Raw genomic sequence first — 18,723 nt, forward strand, 5'->3', positions numbered from 1 at the left:
ATTTTTTTTTCCTTTTTGAGACAGGGTCTTGTTAGGTGTTTTAGGCTAGCCTCCAGCTGACTTTGTAGCCCAGGCTGGCCTCAAAATTTGCAACGATTCTTCTGCTTCAATTTATTGAATGATGGGATTACAGATGTGTGCCACCATGCCCAGTTTGGATCAGCATTCTTAACTGTCATCATTTTTGTTGCCAGTCCTGTCTTGTAAGGCCCTAATTCACACTTGATTTAGAGAAAGTTAGCAAAGCCTAGCCTGCAAGAGGTTATGATGTGTGGGAAGAATTCATGGGATAAAATCACTGATAGCAGTGTTGCCAATGCACTAAAAGCAGACTTCATGGACAAGAAGTGCTCATTTATTAAAGACAGCTGTATTGCTGGACATGAAATATTGGGGTGAATGGTTCTACAGGAAATGGAGAAGCAAGAAATTTAGGCTGAAATTTAGGGGTTAGTTATAACAGTGTTATACAAGAAGATGGCATAGCTGTACATTTTTGTTCCTGAATAAATTTATGTTGTTGTACATGAAAATAAGCCCTAATGCATTTTTTGAGTAAAAATCAAGTAAGTTTTGGTCTTATGGGGGTCTTATGGGGGGGGGTGGAACACGGTAGGTATCTCTCTGAAGCAGTATATGGGGCTTTGAGTTAGATGTAAGAAATGATAAATGATAAAGAAATATGGAATCAGCTCCGAAGGAGCTTATCATTGAAAATGTAAGATATGTACATAGGAAATATGCTGTTATATATATATATATATATATATATATATATATATATATATATCCTGTAAGGAAGTGATAGGCGTCTTTCAAGAGAGCTGAAACACTGTCCTGTGGGTGTCAAAGGAGAGAGATCACAGAAGAGGCAAAGTTTGAAGCAGGCTTGGAAGAAGGTACAATGATTTGAATCTGAAACCTGAAATAAACATTTAAGGACAGGCGTAGGTGTGGAGTGTCACAAAGGTGCGCAAATGCTGTTTAATGGGAAGCCAAGAAATATTTGAAAATAGAGAACTGTTACCTCCAGGCTTGTGGACACCGGCAGAGCCATCTGCAGTGTGTGTGAACTGCCCTGGAGGTTGGAGCAAGTACAGAGAAGGGATCGGACTTCAACAGATCTCTGGAAATGTAGAGCCAGGGGTGGGAACAGGCTAGACTCTGATGAAGACTTGAGATCCTGGGCTTTTCTCGCTAGTGTTCCCAACTGAGAAGCCCTAAAAGAGGCACGGCAGAGGGCCAGAGCAGGTTCTACTGGAGTGTCATGGTATCAGAAAGACCAATTTCCATGTCAAACATCCCCCTCAACGTTTGAAATCTCAAAAAGACCACTCACCACAAAGTAAGGCCCATCAAGAGGTAAGAAGTCAAGTGTGGAGAATCTGAAAGGAATGTGCATTCCTGTGTACATCACAATTAAAACAAAAGTAATTATTAAATGGAGAACATGTAAAACCGAGTGCATTTCGACTTACTTTAACTTCCATATTTCTTGAACTAAAGAAATTCTGAGGTCCCAAGTTTAAACATTATCATATGCTTGCAATATGTGTTTTTCAGTTACCTTGTTTTCTTCAAAGCCCTATAGCTGTCAGGTTGTCTCTATTTCCACCTGTTAAGGAGCACTACAGCCGAACAGTGGTAAGGCCCAGTGCTGGTTCAAGTTCCGTGTCCTCACCTGAATGTGAGGAAGGGGCTGGGTGTCCACTCTGAGACCTCACTAAGCAGACATTTGGCATAGGTAAAGCTGCTAAGTAGATGGTCAAAGAAAGCAAGGCAAGGTTTGAATAGCGCCCCCGTGGGAAGCCAGATTTAAGGCTGCCGACGACCCAGCTTTACCCTCAAGCCAAAAGCGAGGTAATTTGGGCTAGTGATGGTCCCCCAAGTAGAGCTAGAAGTGTCAGGAAGAAAGTCCAATCTTATCTGCGCTCCAGTTCTCCTGGAAGCTCCTTCTCTGGCAACCTAGCCTGCCTGCATCATTCAGGAGCCAGCTGTCTTCGCCCGGGTCCCCAGAGTTCAGTAGCCGGCCCTGGGTCACAGCCCGGTAGGGGCCAGACGAGGGAGAGCCCCGCAGCTGGAAGCGGAAGGGCGCAGGGAATCCCGCGAAGCCTCCGGGGCTTTCCCGGCCGTCGAAAGCGTGGCGGTCGCGGGGCTGTGGTCCTTCGCCCGGTGCCACCAGGTTGAGCGGCAAAGCGAAGCAGGTGGGTGTGGAGCCGGGCCGAGACTGCGGGGAGCGCCGGGCTCGCAGCAGCCGAGAGGGAGGCGCCCGTGGAGGTGTGGGCGGTGCCCGCCCGCGCCCTGGCCGCGCCCTGGGCACCGGCGCTCCCTTCGGCCGAAAGGTTCGCTCTGGGGCCGCGAGGCCGAGGCCGAGGCCCGCATCCCCTCAGGTGCCCGCCGGCGCACGGCCCGCCGCCCCACCTGGCCGCCCACCTCGAAAGCCGCGGGCGCCCGGGAGGAGGAGGAGGAGGAGGAAAAAGAGGAGGAGGAAGTGAAGCGCGAGCAGAGAAAGAGGAGGCGGCGGCCGCTGCTCCAGCCGCGAGTGCGCGGAGCGCGCGCGGCGGGAGGCTGAGGTGGCCGCGGGCGAGTGTGCGCGCCGGGCCGGCGAGCCGCGGGGCGGGGGACGGCGCCCCCAAGCGCCCCGCCTCGCCTCCGGCGCGCAGCCTCTCGCCGCTCCTCCACAGACAGACACACACCCACCGTCCGCCCGAGCGCCCGCCGCCCCCGCCGGCCGCCGCCGCGCCTGGGCAGCCGGAGCGAGCGGCAACTCCGCGGCTGGCGCGGTCTTCTCTCCGGCTCCTTCCCCGCGGAGAGCTCAGCCGCGCCGGATTTTTCCTTCTCTCTCCCAGCGCTCTCCTGACTGAGTGGTGGTGGCGGCAGGGGGATGGGGGCCCCGTGCGGGGAAGGGGGTGAAGATCCACGAAGATTATTGTTCTTTTAAAGGATGCCTTAGCTTCTTCCCGCCGCCTCTCCTTTGAGCCTTGCTACTAGAGACGGTGCACCAGAGTCAGGGATGTGACCAGAGGGGGAAAACAAACGCCAGGAGCTCCAGCCAGCCGGGGAGACCCTCCTCTCCGTGGAGGGGAGGGGGAGTTCCAGCGACAGATCATTGGCGAAGGGACCGTCGCAGGGAGAGCAGCTTTGGAGGGAGCGGGGAATCCCACATCCCTTTGTGGCGCCCGAGCCAGTGCCGCCCGCTGAGCGGGGTCTCTGGGAGCTAGGTAAGTGGCGGGGAGCTTCGCCGCTCTCCGCGGGGTCTTCCCGTAAGAACGATCCTGTAAGAACGAGCCTAGCCAGACTGGAGTTGCTAAAGGAGCTGGAAACTGCCATATGGCGCCCAGTGGACTTACACACAAAGCGGACTTAACCCTGACAAGGTTACTGGAGTAACCTTAACCCACTGAGTGTTAGCCCCCCGAAAAGCTTCCCAGCAGCCTGACTGGGAAGGGGTGGGAAATATTTATTTCTAGGAGACAGCTCTCGTTGCCTTCTGTTCATTTGATGGTAAATGCCACACTCACATGCACACACTTGTGGGACTGGATTAGGTAGGGAGAGTGATGTCTCTGTTGCATGCACAGTCCTAGGAACACAGACATGCATGCGTTTTATTCCTCAGACGGTGCGCAGTCTTGGTTCTTGAGGGCGAAGAACAGATCTCTAAGGAAAGCTTTATGGTTGTTTCCAACACACTCTGCTGGGGGACTTGGGAATAGTTGCCCTGAATGACACCAATTTGCTTCCTCATTTGCTCTCAAGGCTTAAAAACCTTTTCACAATAGTATGTTGCTATCCATTTTGTCGAATTAGGAGCATTTGTGGGTATCCATTCATAAAAATAGTTAGGTCAACTGCACAAACATGCCATTTAATGCAATATTTATGACTGCACAAGTGTTTTGAAAGTATAATAATAAAGACAAGATTGTACTGGAAAATTTAGTAGGCATAGCCATACACTGGATTAATTTCATTCAGGTACAACATTTCTTCTAATCAAGTTATGCAACACGTTCAATATTTTAAATAGCTTCACGTTTCTATTTTTACATTAAATGGCTTTTGGATTTTGTGCAGAATCTTTTTTTTAAAAGCCCAACTCAAAATAAAAGTACGCATTTTAGTGTCACAGTTTTAAAATGAATAGTATTGTATGGGACCGAGAGCTCTTAGTTTATTACCTGTAAACTTCAATCAAGATACTATGTTTCATAGGCAAATGAAAGGTTTCTGTCAGATCTAGTCCAACCTGTCAGTGTAGAAAAGATTTTGAAAGAAGGTAATAGTTTAATAAATAGTAGATAGATGGATAGACAGAACTACGTATACTTATATAAAGTTTTATCTGTTTCACTCTTTAGGTATGTGTGTGTATGAGGAGGTGTGTGTGCATATGTATGAATAAAGTTGTCCAAAGCTTAGCTTATGATGCTTGAATAAAACCTGAGACATCTAGAGGGTTCTTTGTCCTTGAATTAACCAAAGCTTCACCCACAGCTTGGCACTGTATACATGTGTATGGATTTCATTGCTGCTTGAACTGGTGTTTTTAATGTGTAATGTGAATAAAGTGCTTATTGATGTGGCTACACAGACTTTCTGAGAATATTGAAGGCCCAATGCAAAAATGTTCCTTTTAATGTATCTGAAAGGATCCTCATCACCAAAGGAGTTAATATGCACTCTTAATGAAAATCTTGTAAGTCCTGCTCTCATTGGGTTGCATAGAGTTCAGACCAGTTGTTTATCACAACTAGGATTGTCTGATGCACTCTTCTCTCTAGTCTGGCACTCTTCAGACTTTTGGAGAAACGAGTGAATCATTTGGCAGCGTACTTTGCTTCCTTCTTTCCTTCACTTTCACCCTTCTCTCCTTACGTTACTGTCCCAAATATCCATCATACACAAACACACACACACAATGACTTCAGAAAATAACTCCATGGCCTGTCACTTTGAGAGTTCTCATTCTGACATCTTACTTTTCTATATTGCCTCTTTTCTCGTTTTTTGGAGAGAAACAATCCATGCATCAGTTGAAACTATTTCCAAATTCATTTTTCACAAAATCCCACAGTTTGATTTTTCATGCATACTTATCTACTGAATATCCAGATGAGATTGATAGAAATTATTATTTCATCCGTGCTTTGTTTTGCTTTTAAAACTTTCTCGATGCCATGAAGTTACTGTGAACATTAACCTGCCCTTATAGTTTTCACTATGATAATAAAAGTAAAAATGCTAGGAAAGATAGAAAAAAAGAGCAGGATATGGTTTCAGTCACATTTCTTGACAACTTAAAAGCACATCTGAGCAGATTTTTGGTATTTGTAACTGTATATCTGTAAATGTGTATTTGTGGAGCATTGAAAAATGTATTTTCTTCAATGTGTTTATAACACGTTAAAATGATATTACAGAGAGACTGGTATGTGTATATACATATTATGAAAGTAGATCAAGTGATTGGGAAAATCAGGAAACTTACGCTTCATTCCACCCCAATGGGTATTTTTTGATAAAGAAATAATTATTTTCTGGAAATTCTCTGTCTCTTAGAGGTTAATTCCTAAGGAAAATTGTTAAAGTTAAAAAGAAATCTATGTGCGTTCAAAGCTAAATAGATATTTTAAGATAGTCTTTATTCCTGAATATATTATCATTAGAAAATTACATTCATCAAGTGGAATTTGCATAAAAGTGTGATGCCTGTTATTTTCACAAGGACTTCAGAGGAGTTAAGTGTACAAATGTGTATTATGTGAAGTTTTGTTTGTTTCTTTTTTTTAATTCTGAGGGTTTTTTTTAAAGGATTAGTCTTTATGGCACTGTTACTCCCAAAGTGATAAAATAAATTTTATACAGCCGAGCATCTTAAATTTTTTAGTCATATCCTAGAAGTATCTTCACAGTCTAGATCTGTAGCTTATTCTATTTTATTGCTTATTTCCTCCCTGTGCTTCTTAGATATATGTTCTTGCTCTTTACTGCTAGTGTAGGTTGTTAGATATAAAGTAGCACATGAGACCGTTGACCCATGAGGCTAAAGCCTTCTGTAATATCTTGAAAAGTGACTGTTTCTAAAGGTTGAATTGTACCTACCTTTATTATCTTATTTAATCCATGTAGCTACTCCCTAACTCATTCATTAATTCATTTATTAGTTATTAAATATGCATAAGAAGAGTGCTTGACCAGAACTAACAAATGCAGAAGGTACAAGAGACAGTCCTTTCCCTCAAGGATTTTTCATTCTGTAAACAATTCAAGATAACTTTGAATTACTAATTGAAAAGTTGTAGTTGTAGTTCACAATGAGAATTCTCTTTCATACAGAAACACATTTAGAAATTTCATATTTAATGTTAATTAAGATAAACTCATGGAGAGCATCATGAAAATTTGTCACAGTCTATACATTTGGGAATTATTAGAAAATAACAGCAACAACCATAATACTACATTTGATTAAAATATATAATTTTAGATTTAAGTTAAATTAGAATATTATAAATCAAAATATTTATACTATTTGCATAATATTGTAGCCAACACTTAGTTGAACTAGATATTGTTTTAAACATTTTGTAAATGGTATTTTTATCTCACAACCACTCTATGATACAATAAATGTATCTTAATTACATAGATATGAAAAATAATGTTTAGAAACATTTCTTAATTTGTCTAAGGGCACATGGGAAATAAATGTTAAAGTTCAGCTTTAACCCAGGTGTTCTGGCTCCACTCGAACCATTATGATATTAAGGAGTATTGGGAAGAATGATCATGAACACAATAAGAAAGGTGTTTGCAGTTCCTAGATTTATTTGGGAGCTACATCTTCTCATGAAAGGAGAGCATCTTTATCACGACAGGGGGTTGTTTAGGAATGGCCAAAAGTAATGACTTTTTTTTAAGTAGGAGAAAACTCCCAAATTTTCAACAGAAATTTAAAGTAAGATAGGTTAGAGACTGATTTTTCAGATGTGAGTTTTCATCAGAATTGTAACACCTTAGAGCATTACTAGCCTTATTTTGACTATAAGAATGAGATCACCTGACACAGATGGCCTAATGGGTAAATTTCTGATGGTAGTTCTTTCTGTCCCAGTTTTTGTTTAAATTTTATGAATTACAGTATAGTGTTAGAAATATTTTAGTTATGTGTCATATTATAAAAGCAAATTACCAGATTTGGAGTTTAATTTTCTTTTATGTATGTCCCATATTTTTACTCTATAAAACATAATCCCAATATTTTAATGGAAATTGAAATATAGTCACTTAGTGGATTTACTTCTTAGTATACTTTTAGAATGCATTTAATTTATTACATGGCAAATAACTAATAAAATTGTGAAAGCATAAATCAACTTATACATGAGATTTTCATTAGGAAAACTGTATGTGATATTTCAAGTACAGCTCTTTCTAAACAGCTCCTGTTCCTGTTTATGTGAAAAATACCATCTGAATTATTGCCTAAAGGATGCCATAGGGTCAAATGCTTAAGACACATCTTTATGAAAAATTGATATTTTTGTTTTTTGCACAGATGTGAGTTCTCATAGGCTAAGTGACATTGTGTGCCAACTTTCAACGCTTGGCTTAGTATAAAAGTTCACTTCAAAGCTTACATATGCTTCTTCATAAAAACTGGCCTTAAAAATGATATTTAGTTTCTCAGACTAATCAATCAAAGCCCTTTTAATCAATAATATACCTGAATTATAATATTCGTGATACTTAAAAAACATTGACTCCAGTGATATTCCTGGGGAATTATTTGATCTGAATAATGCTTATTAACAAACACCCTCTTGTTGAGTCTCTTGAGATGCATAGGTGTATGTGGTACTTCCTAGGTCCACAAGAAGGACAGGAAATTGGGAGAGTTACACCCAAGTAACTCTGGCATTAGGCAGTATAAAGAAAACTTTGTAAGATTGTTTTAGGCGAAGTGTTGAATAATTGATTTAGACTTCTATCCTGAGAGCCATGGACTGCATATTCCCCACGTAGAATTCTTATTTGGTATTTCATTTTAATGGGATGTACTGAGCTCCTCTGTGCCAAGTCCTAAGGTACTTGTTAGGGACATAAATATGCGTGAGACATTGTGTACTCACAATCTATCAATGTGGATAAAGAAATGCTAATAAAATATCATGAATGTTTTTGGTGGAATTTCATCACTGTTCAGCTGAGTAGCTTTGTAACAGAAGGATCCCAAGAGTAGCAAAATATATTTGTCTTAGTTATGTGTAAAACCATGATTCTGTACTCAGTCAGGCCTACTGTCCCCTTTTATAAGCAGTATTTTGAAATTTCTTACTGCAACAAAAGGAAAGTAATAGTAGGGAAAATGGTAGGTGTATCAACATTTATGTGCTAATTTATACCTACAGTAGAAGACATGTTAAAATAGATGCTTGATCCTGAAAATTTGTACATTTGGATCAAAAGATAATTTAGGGTAAGATAAAAAAATAAATCTGCATAAGGTAATATTCCATTGAAAATTGGTGACATTTGTATACGTGGCATTTTGAAATATGAGTAAAATAAATACATTCATTGAGTGTGACAACTGTAACTGCAAGCAGGTGTGGGTGTTCTGTAGTAGTGAATCAGTTAATATGAGCAGCATTATAGGGTGACATAATTTTCCAACATGGTGAACAAATCTTGGTGAAGTTCCAAATGTGATAGTTACATTGCTAGAAAATTCCTCTGGTGTGTACAATATGATTAGGATCTAGTCACAGATAGTAGAAGCAAGTTCTTCATATATACAAGTGTCTTATGAAAAGTATAAAAATTATGGCAGGGTTCTTTGCATTCATGGGTCTTGCCTTTAAAATACTTGACACCTTTAAGAAAAAACTCACTGCTGAAAGGGAATACATTAAGCATATTCAGCATCACTGATTATAGCTATATTCTCCCACTAAAGAAATCTATCCAATTCTTACACATGACTGGCTAATTTGAAAAAAAAATATTTTCTAGGTTTTTTGTAAAAGAGTAAGTTTAGTAGCTGACTAACAAAAAACAAATTTCAAGAAAATCAAACCATGTAGACTGCTAATTATTGGAGACATCCTAATAGTAGACACATTATATAAACCTGACTGATAGAGATAATCTGATCTTAACTGTCAGTGTTTCCTTTCTGTGTGGGAGTGTCAGACAAGACTTCACAGATGAAGTGACATCTAAGCTCATTTTTAAAAGATGAGTAGGCATTCTCCATGCAGAAAGGGAGGCCGATATAGTGCACTCTATCTGAGGAAACAGCATTTGCAAAGTAGTGTGGTAAAGAGGGCCAGGCAGGTGATTGGGACTCAGCTTTGGCAGTTGTAGGAAAGTGATGGAAAAGGAGACTGGAGAAGAAGATTGAAGATTAGATTTGAAGGGTGCTGTGTACTACCCTAAATCACTTGGACTTTGTCCTGTAGGACGGGTAGTTGGGGTCAACTGCAGTTCTGGAAAGTGACATAGTCCACTTCAACATGGGAGACAAATCTCTGTGCTGAGATGAAAAGATGTACTATAAGAAGAGAAAATTCTTGCCTAGGGAAGCAGTTAGGAACCTGTTGTAGGAAACAAGAATAAGGTCCAGAACTTACTTAAATAGGGATAGTGAAGAAGGGAGGAGAGTTGGATTTCTGATGGTACACACTTGCAGTCCAAGTGTCTCTAGGTGTTGGCAGATGTCAGTACAGGACACAATAGCAAGCATTCACCATTCTCCTGTGTCTTCCAAAGTTGTCATATTAGTTGAGGTAATCTGAGCCTTTGTAATAGGTCATTCTATTTCAGTGGTCAATAGGCATTCAGTTTTCACTTACATGAGACTCCAGCATGCATGTCTAGTATAGTGATTTAGAGCCCCAGAATTTTTATATTGACACTATAAAAAGGAATTCTCTGTATAACTGGCAGTTGTGGAAGAGGTTGAATATAGAGCGGCATACCAAACAGGTGACACATCTTGCTTCCATTTTCATCCTGTTGATGAGGTAGTCACATTGGTCACCTGCCTACGGAATTATGTGACCCTAATCTGGGCAGCCACCCTCAGCAACATTTCTATATCATAGAAGCAGAAACACAGTTCTTTGCTAAATAGCTCTTTCTACCATATCTGCCTCTGGCCACAGGTAAGAAAACTTCAGCCCTAGTCCAACTTGCTATTGAGTCCTTCAATGTCTGGAAATCTTTGAACTAAAATCAGGTAATTTGCCTCCTCATAAACATTGATGGATCAGATTTGGGATAATTGATTCAAAGTTCTCATTTGGAAAAAGGAAGAATGAACAGTCATTGGCCTGTAAGCTAAAGATATCCTAGCAGATGTTAAAGAATTCCTGATCCAGCAATGGGAGAAGTTGATTTGTTAGATCCTAGTTTCACTGTGTCTTGGAAGAACCTTGTCATTGTTTTTGGCAGCCCTGGCTCTTCATTTTCCATCCCTCTTCCTGACCATATCTCATGTGGGTGTTGGGAAATATGCCTTTCCTGGGACTTACATTATTTTATCAGTCTGTTTTTTCTTGGATCATGTATAGTGCTTGGAAGTTGTGTTGTAGTCACTGCTTTCTCTCCCTCCTTCCCACCTTCCCTCTTTCCCTCCTTCCTGTGTGCTCTCTGTTTCCCCCATATTCTTTTGTTTGACTTTTAGTACCTTTTTTAGGGGGGGTGCCAAAAATAGAATTCAGGACCTCACATTTGCCAGGCAGGTGCTGCACCACTGAGCTAACTCCCAGCCTTGACTCTTAGTAACTTTGACAATGCAGTTCCTTCAAAATCTTTATGGTTACTTATCTGTTTGTCCTTGAAGTTATAGTGTTAACTGCAAGGCAAGATTTTTCCTATTCATACAAATTTTTTTTCTTTTTGAGGCAGTGTCTCGCTATGTATTTCAGGCTGGCCTTGAACTCATGGGATACTCCTGCCTCAGTCTCCTGATTGCTGAAATTACAGGTGTGCACCATTAAACCTAGATTTCCTATTTAATAAATTTTGAACTTCATTTTTTTTCTCAGCAACTCATAACTAAAGTAACCAGTTACTTTGGAGTAATATGAAAAATAGGCTTGGGGTGTTAGGTACTTTATTAGTCAGATATTTATAGTAGGGTGAAGTCATTTTGTCTAACTAGAAGGCATAATGGACTTGAGTTGCTCCAAGTTATTTTTTCTTATTGTTCCTCGCGTTTATTGTCCTTGAAACAGTGAGTTTTTCCAGCTTTATAGGTCTTAAGAGTTCTAAATGTTGGCTGTTCCCCATTGTCTCTGTTTTCAAACTAGCAATACTTTCCTAATGTCATCAATTTTTAATGACCTGCTATGAGTAGTAAGATGCAACTGTCATACATTAACATTTCCAACCCTTTCCACTAGTGCTGCAGATTTGCCTTTGAAGTTAATGCACTTTTTAAGGGTTTACTAAGGTTCTAAGTCTCTGAACTTCCTTATCTGTTTCCTTACTGATGGCCACAGCTATCTGTTTAGATTATTATAAAGGCAGCACTCCTGCAAGGTGTTGTTTTCAAAATGAGTTAGGAAAATACTGTCAACTGCAATTAACACCAGAATATTAGCAATTTGTCACAGAAAAATATATTTATGAATCACATAAACAAATGAAGATAACAAAAGCACAAAAAAAGGCACAGCCACTTCTTTAACATCTAGGCTCAGACATGAAAACCACCTCTACTTACATTCTAGTAGTAAGAGTTCAGTTCCCAGCTAGATGCAGAGAAAGTGGGAATGGAATACCTAGCTTAAGAGGAACTTTGCAGTGACAGTTCTCTCTGATGAAGGTAAGTCATAGATTCAGATAGACAATGAAACATTCCTAGTGTAGTACTATTCTTTTAAACTAAATAATGGAACTAGGGGAATGGATGTGTGTTGAATTCACTTACTAGTTAAGCCATGCTGTAGGTCACCTAGCCCCTACCTCACTCCTGTCTTCCCTTTGGCTTTTTTCCCAGGCCTCTTGGACTTATTCCTCAGACACATCTTCATTCATTCTCTGAAGGGTCCCTTATAAGGCTCTTGTGTATAATGGCCTCTAGCAGAGCACTTTAGGTAATTATGGCACAGACATGAAACTAATTTGAATTAAATGGTGGATGTCACTGCTCCTAGAATCTATTTACCATTTCTCACCACGAGGGTTTTTTTTTTTTTCCTGCTCATTTCTCACTGGGTTCCAGACAACCAGCCATCTGTTAGGTCTCTTCCTTCTTATAGCCGTGTTCTCCCATCTTTTCACCCAGAAATTGTGAGATGTCCTTGGAGAGGTCTCAGGGTGCCAGGGTATGACTCCAGAAGTCAAAGGTAGTTCCTTCTGCAGAATTATTTGATCTCTTGTTTGTCTCTGACTTCAAGGGAATTTACCTATAATAGCTAAATAGTCCATTATAGTTTCTTTTTGTTTTTTTTTTTTTTTCAGTTTTCTTCCTCTGAAACAAAGAAGCAGTTCTTATAGCTTCATATTGTCCAACTGGTTTGAAATTGTAGCCAGCTTTTTAAAGCCATGCACTCAGAAAATACTTATTAAGCTCTTGTCAGAGGTAAAGCACTCTGTTGGGTCAAGAGGTTAAATAAGCTTAGTCCTTACCCTCATGGGGCTCCCAGTCTATCTGAGAGCAAATATGGAACACCCAGGTCTTCTCCAGTGCTAAATCAGTGAGTCTGCCTTGGTTAAAGGTCTGGTGGTTCTTTGGCTCATGAACTATTTTGAAAGGAAAGGTAAGAATCTGCATCTGGGCTGTACTGTGCTAAATTGGCAGAGTTGAGACATTCTGCCATGCTTCCTCAAATACACTTTTTTACTCTGCTCTGATACCTGCGTCTTTTTTTTTTTTTTTTTGCAGAGACTATAGGAAACTACTGTTTCTAAAAAATAGTCTCTTTTTCTATTTCTAACACTCAGAATTAGATGATTCGTAAAGGAGATAATCCTTTTAATACATCATGACATCTGGAAAGAATGAAGTACATGACAGGATGGCAGTCCACACAGGCAGAAAGTTAGTCTAAGAGATATTAGAGCGTGACTTAGCTGGACATTAGAAAGGTGTTTGGGAGCAAGTACTTTGGAGATTCATGCAGAATTTAAATGGCCCAGCCCTGTAAGTGCGGAACGTTATGGTTTGTAAAAACGTAGAGTTGGAGAAATCTAGCCTAAGTATCTAGCAAGTGTGTACTTATTTTATATTTTCATTCATAGGAGAATTGGATGATGACCTTATTATCAATGAAGGGGTTCAGATATAACGAACAGAACCATTTGTTTTTTTTTTTTTATCTTTTTATTGATACCGGTGATTGAACTCACAACTACCTGCTTGAGGCAGGTGCTTATACCGCTGAGCTAAATCCCCAGCCCCATAGAACCATTTCTTATAACATTACCCCTCTTTTCTAAATTTCACTGCAGCTCTTTACCAGAACTTTTGGCTTGTTTTCTTGGCCTTTTAAGTAACTTGGCATTTTCCCCTTTTTTTTCTTTTTAACAAGAGGTAGACCTTATCTTGCTATCCTCTACTTAAGTAATTTCTCATGTTTCTTTTCTTTTTTGTTCTTTTTGCCTGAAATGTTTATACTCATGGTCTATATTCTTCTTGACAACAACTAAGATGTTCTTAGAGTCAGAAGTCACCAGAATCTGCAAATAGAGGCCCAGGTTCTACCACTGGGGGGAATGGAAGTGTTTGTTGTATGGAAATATAGGTAAGACAAAATATGATAATTTTAGTAATTGTCTTTTCTTCATTAAAGACAGAACTGTTTTTTCTTATTTAAGAACAGGAAGATTTCCAGTAGAACTTGATGTAATAATGGAAATGTTCTATATCTGTGCTGTCCAATAGTAATCATAAGCCACAAATTTAAAAAAAAAAATTAAATGGCCACATGTGACTAGTGGCTATCTTACTGGAGATAATGCAGGTCAGGACTATTATTAACATGAACTAATATGGGAAAATGTAAGTTTCAAAAGCAGTATGATATGTTTTAAATTCTAGAAATATCCATTTCCATCAGTGTGGGCCCTTAATATGTACATTTGTCAGCAATCTCTGGCACCTAGTGTCTACACTGATCTGATGAATATCTTCCAGGCACATTCAACTAAGGGGATCTAAGTGTACTGTTTTGTGTTTCTGTCCATAGAAGTTGTTCTTTATTGGTGGATTTCTTTCTTTATGTGAGCTGCACACACAAAAAACTATACAACTGTAGAGCATTATCTTTGTTAATATCTATGCAATAAAACCTTAAATACTTTTTCACACCCACTTGTCCTGAACAGAACTTTTCTACTCTCTTCTTTCTCTCTATTTTGTATCCTCAATTCCTTTATAACCTCTAAAATGACGCAGACACACCAGTGTCCTTTACCAAGTTCCTTTTGTTTTGCATATCGATTTCTTTTCCTTTGTGCTTATTTACAAAAGCTGTCTTATCAGTTCAGTTCAATGAAAAAAGAAAAAGTGAAACAGACCAAAAAAAGTTTAGATTTAAATCATTAACACACATGTACACAAAATTTCTGAAATGATGTTACCTGTTGGAGATCAATTAATATATTTTGGTATTCATATTAGTTATATTATTTCAATATTAATTATATGAAGAATGTGAGATACTGTACTGACCTAGAATTTTCCCATTTATCATCTAGATGACGGGGTTGCTTTTTGTCCATTTGAAAGTGTCCATTTGACTGACTCTTGAATTCTTTGACCTGCTTCTCACATGTACAAAGCTTTCCAGAGAGGTAATCCTGGAATGAGACTGTGATGTTTAGATGGGAGTGTTGAAATACAATAGTAAAGTAACATTTTAACAGAGATAGTCTATCTTCTTTTTTCTATTCTGAACAAATGGGTCCAGGGGCTTTCATGCTAAATGTATCCAGTTCATAAAACCATGATTATTAATCAGACTATCATTAAATATTAACTTACTTTTGAGATAAATGTCACTTTAAATTTGGAATCCTGGATTTTTCTAAATCTAAGGAGAGCATTTTCATTAGGCTTTATAGAAAGTGTGCACATAAAAAGTTTAATGCTACTAAAAAGCTATTTTTAAAATTTGGCTTCTGGTTTAATTCAGGCCCAGTAAACTTTTTGCTTTTCAGTATAATAAGTATAGTTTGTAATCACATTTACTAAAGTAAAACACTTTAGGAAGAGCTTTTGCTATTTCTTTTAAATCTAGGGAGCCATTTTCTTCAAGTATTTTATAACATTTGGAATCCAGTGCTTCATAGGCAGTGGCTGCTTAACAAATATTTATTGAATGAGTTTAAAAGTTAATACAAACCCAAAGTGTTTTTAAAATTCCAAACTGTGATTTAGACTATAATTCCCATAAATTAAGATTGAACTGCACAAAAGCTCAAAAAAATATTGGTACCATTTACTGAAATTTTGAATTAGTGTCCTTTCTTTTGCAAAGTATCTAAATCAGGCTGAAAACTTCAACTATGTGCTAGATAAATAAATACTCAGCTGTATATTATCCAAACCTAAAGAACATATGCTAAAAATATAACTCCAAAAGCAACATCCTGTTTTGCAGAGAAGGGAAATTAGGAAATAATGAATCTAAACTTGTATTTCTTATTTATATTTTATGTTCTTTTCCATTCTATGATTGGAATGGCAGAAATTATAGGTATATATTGTAGCCAGGAATCATCAATAATTAGGTTCAACTTATCAGTATTTATAGTTTAGCTCGATATTATATAGATTACTCTTTTTTTTTCTCATTCACTGTTTTAATTTTATATCTATTTTTGGTGTGCTGAGGTAGTAAGATCTAATAAGAAGAACTTGGGCTCAAGAGGTTTGGCTACTGAATAGATCCTAGAAAGACTATTTAAGTCCACTGACATTTGCCCTTTCCAAATACAATAACTTTATTTTTAACATTTAAAATATTTCTAAGAATCTATCATGATTATAAATCTTGAATACTAAGAATAATACTATTATTTCTGAAAGTTATGTACTGAAAAATGTGTTTTAAAATTTAGAGCTTTAAAAACATTTTCCAATCTTTCTCTATCCATAAGAAAATTGTAACATAGTAGAGTCTATACATGCTAATGTAGGAATTGTTTGGTATCTTTTTTCTTTCTTCTGCATCATAGTAGGAGAGCGCTATTTAATATTGAACTCATATTTCCATTTATTTATCATTCTGAAACCTTTAGACTACTGTCACTTGTAGAAAATTCCCGATGTCTAGCAAAAGGAACATGGTTGAGGTTTAGATAATGCTGAGTTTGGGTTGGAATCCTGTGCCAGCATTTATCAGTTGTGTCATTGTGGGCAAGAAGCTTACTTTTCCGAGCCTCAAGATATCCGTAAAGTACAAAAACTTATCCCAAGGTGGTATGAGAAATAATGAAAAAACCTTATTATCAGAAATAAATGGAATAGGTACAGCGGGTGCATAGAATTATTCAGAATTTGGTAGATGTTGAAAATGATAGTCATTGACAAAATTTTAACAAAGCAAATGAAATCGTAACTTTGGCTTTCCCTCAGATACAAATCCAAGAATATCCTTACCTTCTAGGAACTGTAAATCCATCTTGTGGACAATCCAAATTGTAAATCTGAATTCCATTAAATAGCTTATTTTACAGTAACAGCCTCTTGCATTATAGTTGCTCTACGAGATACTTGCATACACAGTGTTTTAAATATCACTATATTCAAATCTAGAAAAATCATTTTTCCTTAAATAAAAAAAGGAGAACAACTTGACAATATTAAAGAAGAATTGAAAAAGATCCCCTTTTTATCATCCTTTACCCACTGCTCCTTTCCACGGGAACTCTATCTGCCAATTTTTTCGGAATATGCTCTCTCTTGGTCCAAAGTAAAATTCCCAATTACTGTTGGAACCATAATTTTTGTGATTTTTTTCCACACTGTTTTTCAAATTAATTATTTCAAGACTGTATCATCTGGTACAAATCACATGAACTCAGGGCTTCAATCAGTCCATCTGTGGTTCCTAATTTTCACATTTTTATTTTAGAAACTGTTGATAGAAATTGACAAATTCATTTTTCTCATCAAATGCTTTGCTGTTATCTTATCAAATTGTGCTAAATTGTATTATTGGCAGTAAATTTAACATCCCAAGATTCATAGATGCTAGGAGGTCATCTCATCCATCTGCTTTATGTTGATACCATTAATTATTTATATTGTTGTGGATTCCTAGCATTCTGCACAACAGAGACACGGGGTAGAATTAAGAGAGGTGGCAGGAGCAAGGGGAAGAATATTTATACAGTGCCATGAACAGATGGATGCTTGAAAATGCTGCTTAATGATTCTCACTAATGACAAGGGTAGATAAAAAAATAATATTGACAAGTGATGTGGAGATGGTGGTGCCTACAGTTGAGGGAATCACTTCCCTTTTCTACTTAATAATAAACAAAAAACCAAGTGGATATTATTTGTGAGCATTTCTGATATTTAAATCAGTTACAGTAATACTGCTGATTTGTTACAAAGTGTTTTCATGCTAAAATGTAAAACACATCATTTCAAATATGTTCTTCAAATATATTCTTTCAATCAGAAAGAAGGCATGTGGCCACCTATGCATTATATGCTGGGGAAGATATTCTGCTTTATACCTTAAATTTTTCCAACTCAAATGCTTCTCTGCATCTTTCCATTAGTATAGGGTTATTCCTTTGAGTTTTCAGTGGAAATACGTTAAATTATTTAAAAAGAAAATAATTATTGTTGCAGACTGTAAGTTTATCTTTTGAAAGATACCAGACTCAGTAACTTTGACACTTTCTTTCATTCTTGTATCAGTGGAAGTTGCATCATATTAGTTTTATTTTTCGGCCTGAATGTCGTTTCTATGAGTGGGTAAGTGTAAGCTAAGAAACAAAATTCTTCATGAAATTTTAAGTTTAAGAAACTAAGGGCTTTTATCCCATTCCTCATATGTCCTATGGGATAATGTAGAAGAGTAGTATACTCACAGAAATCTCATAGTACCATAGTATCTCCATGATAGAAAGAACTATGAAGGCCATCCTTCTTGTCAGCTTCACCATGGGGTAAGAATCTGTCCTATGCATACAGGTCCAGAGGTCTCCTGGGGTCCAGTTGAACGTTACTAGGCACTGGGTCCTATAGTTTTTTGCAATAACACCTTTTGTTGTTGAGTAGCTTATTAGAGAGGAATTGTTAGGGAGACCTAATTATTTATAATTTATTCTCTACCTAGTTCTGAAAAATTTAGCTTTCTTTTATTAGACTTGACAAATCAGGATCAGCAGAATTCACAAATAAATTGGAAGTTACTATAATAAATAACTTTTAATGTTAATCATTTTCATTAGCAAAACATTTGACCAAAATTTTTAAAAACCACACACAGACACACACACACACACACACGATACTCATGGTTGAAATTCATTATTCATTCTTCTGGTGATACACAAATATTTGTTAAGCATGTGCATCATGTGACACACTTGGTAAGTAGTAAAGATGCAAATACAGTAAGAGATATCTGTCCCTTTTAAATAACTCACAGAGTAGTGCATCTGGTTATAAACTCACATGGTACCTTCCTTTCCATTGTAGTTTTATCACAATTTTAGCTAGTTGCTTACATACTTGTTTGT

The 18,723-nt window shown here is 38.0% G+C and overlaps 1 protein-coding gene across 1 annotated transcript in view; it reads left to right on the forward strand.

Annotated features, from left to right (window-relative positions):
- The first annotated feature begins 2,575 nt into the window (after positions 1 to 2,575).
- The window catches only part of Kcnb2 (potassium voltage-gated channel subfamily B member 2), a 413,898-nt gene continuing 397,750 nt past the window's right edge, over positions 2,576 to 18,723 (forward strand). The window contains exon 1 of the mRNA XM_023561723.2: positions 2,576 to 3,221. The gene's annotated coding sequence lies outside the window, so the exon portion shown is untranslated. The remainder of the gene's footprint in view (positions 3,222 to 18,723) is intronic.

The sequence above is a fragment of the Cavia porcellus genome, unplaced genomic scaffold, assembly GCF_034190915.1.
Source record: "Cavia porcellus strain 051 isolate PalLab524CR breed Dunkin Hartley unplaced genomic scaffold, mCavPor4.1 scaffold_10, whole genome shotgun sequence".
Lineage (NCBI taxonomy): Eukaryota > Metazoa > Chordata > Mammalia > Rodentia > Caviidae > Cavia > Cavia porcellus.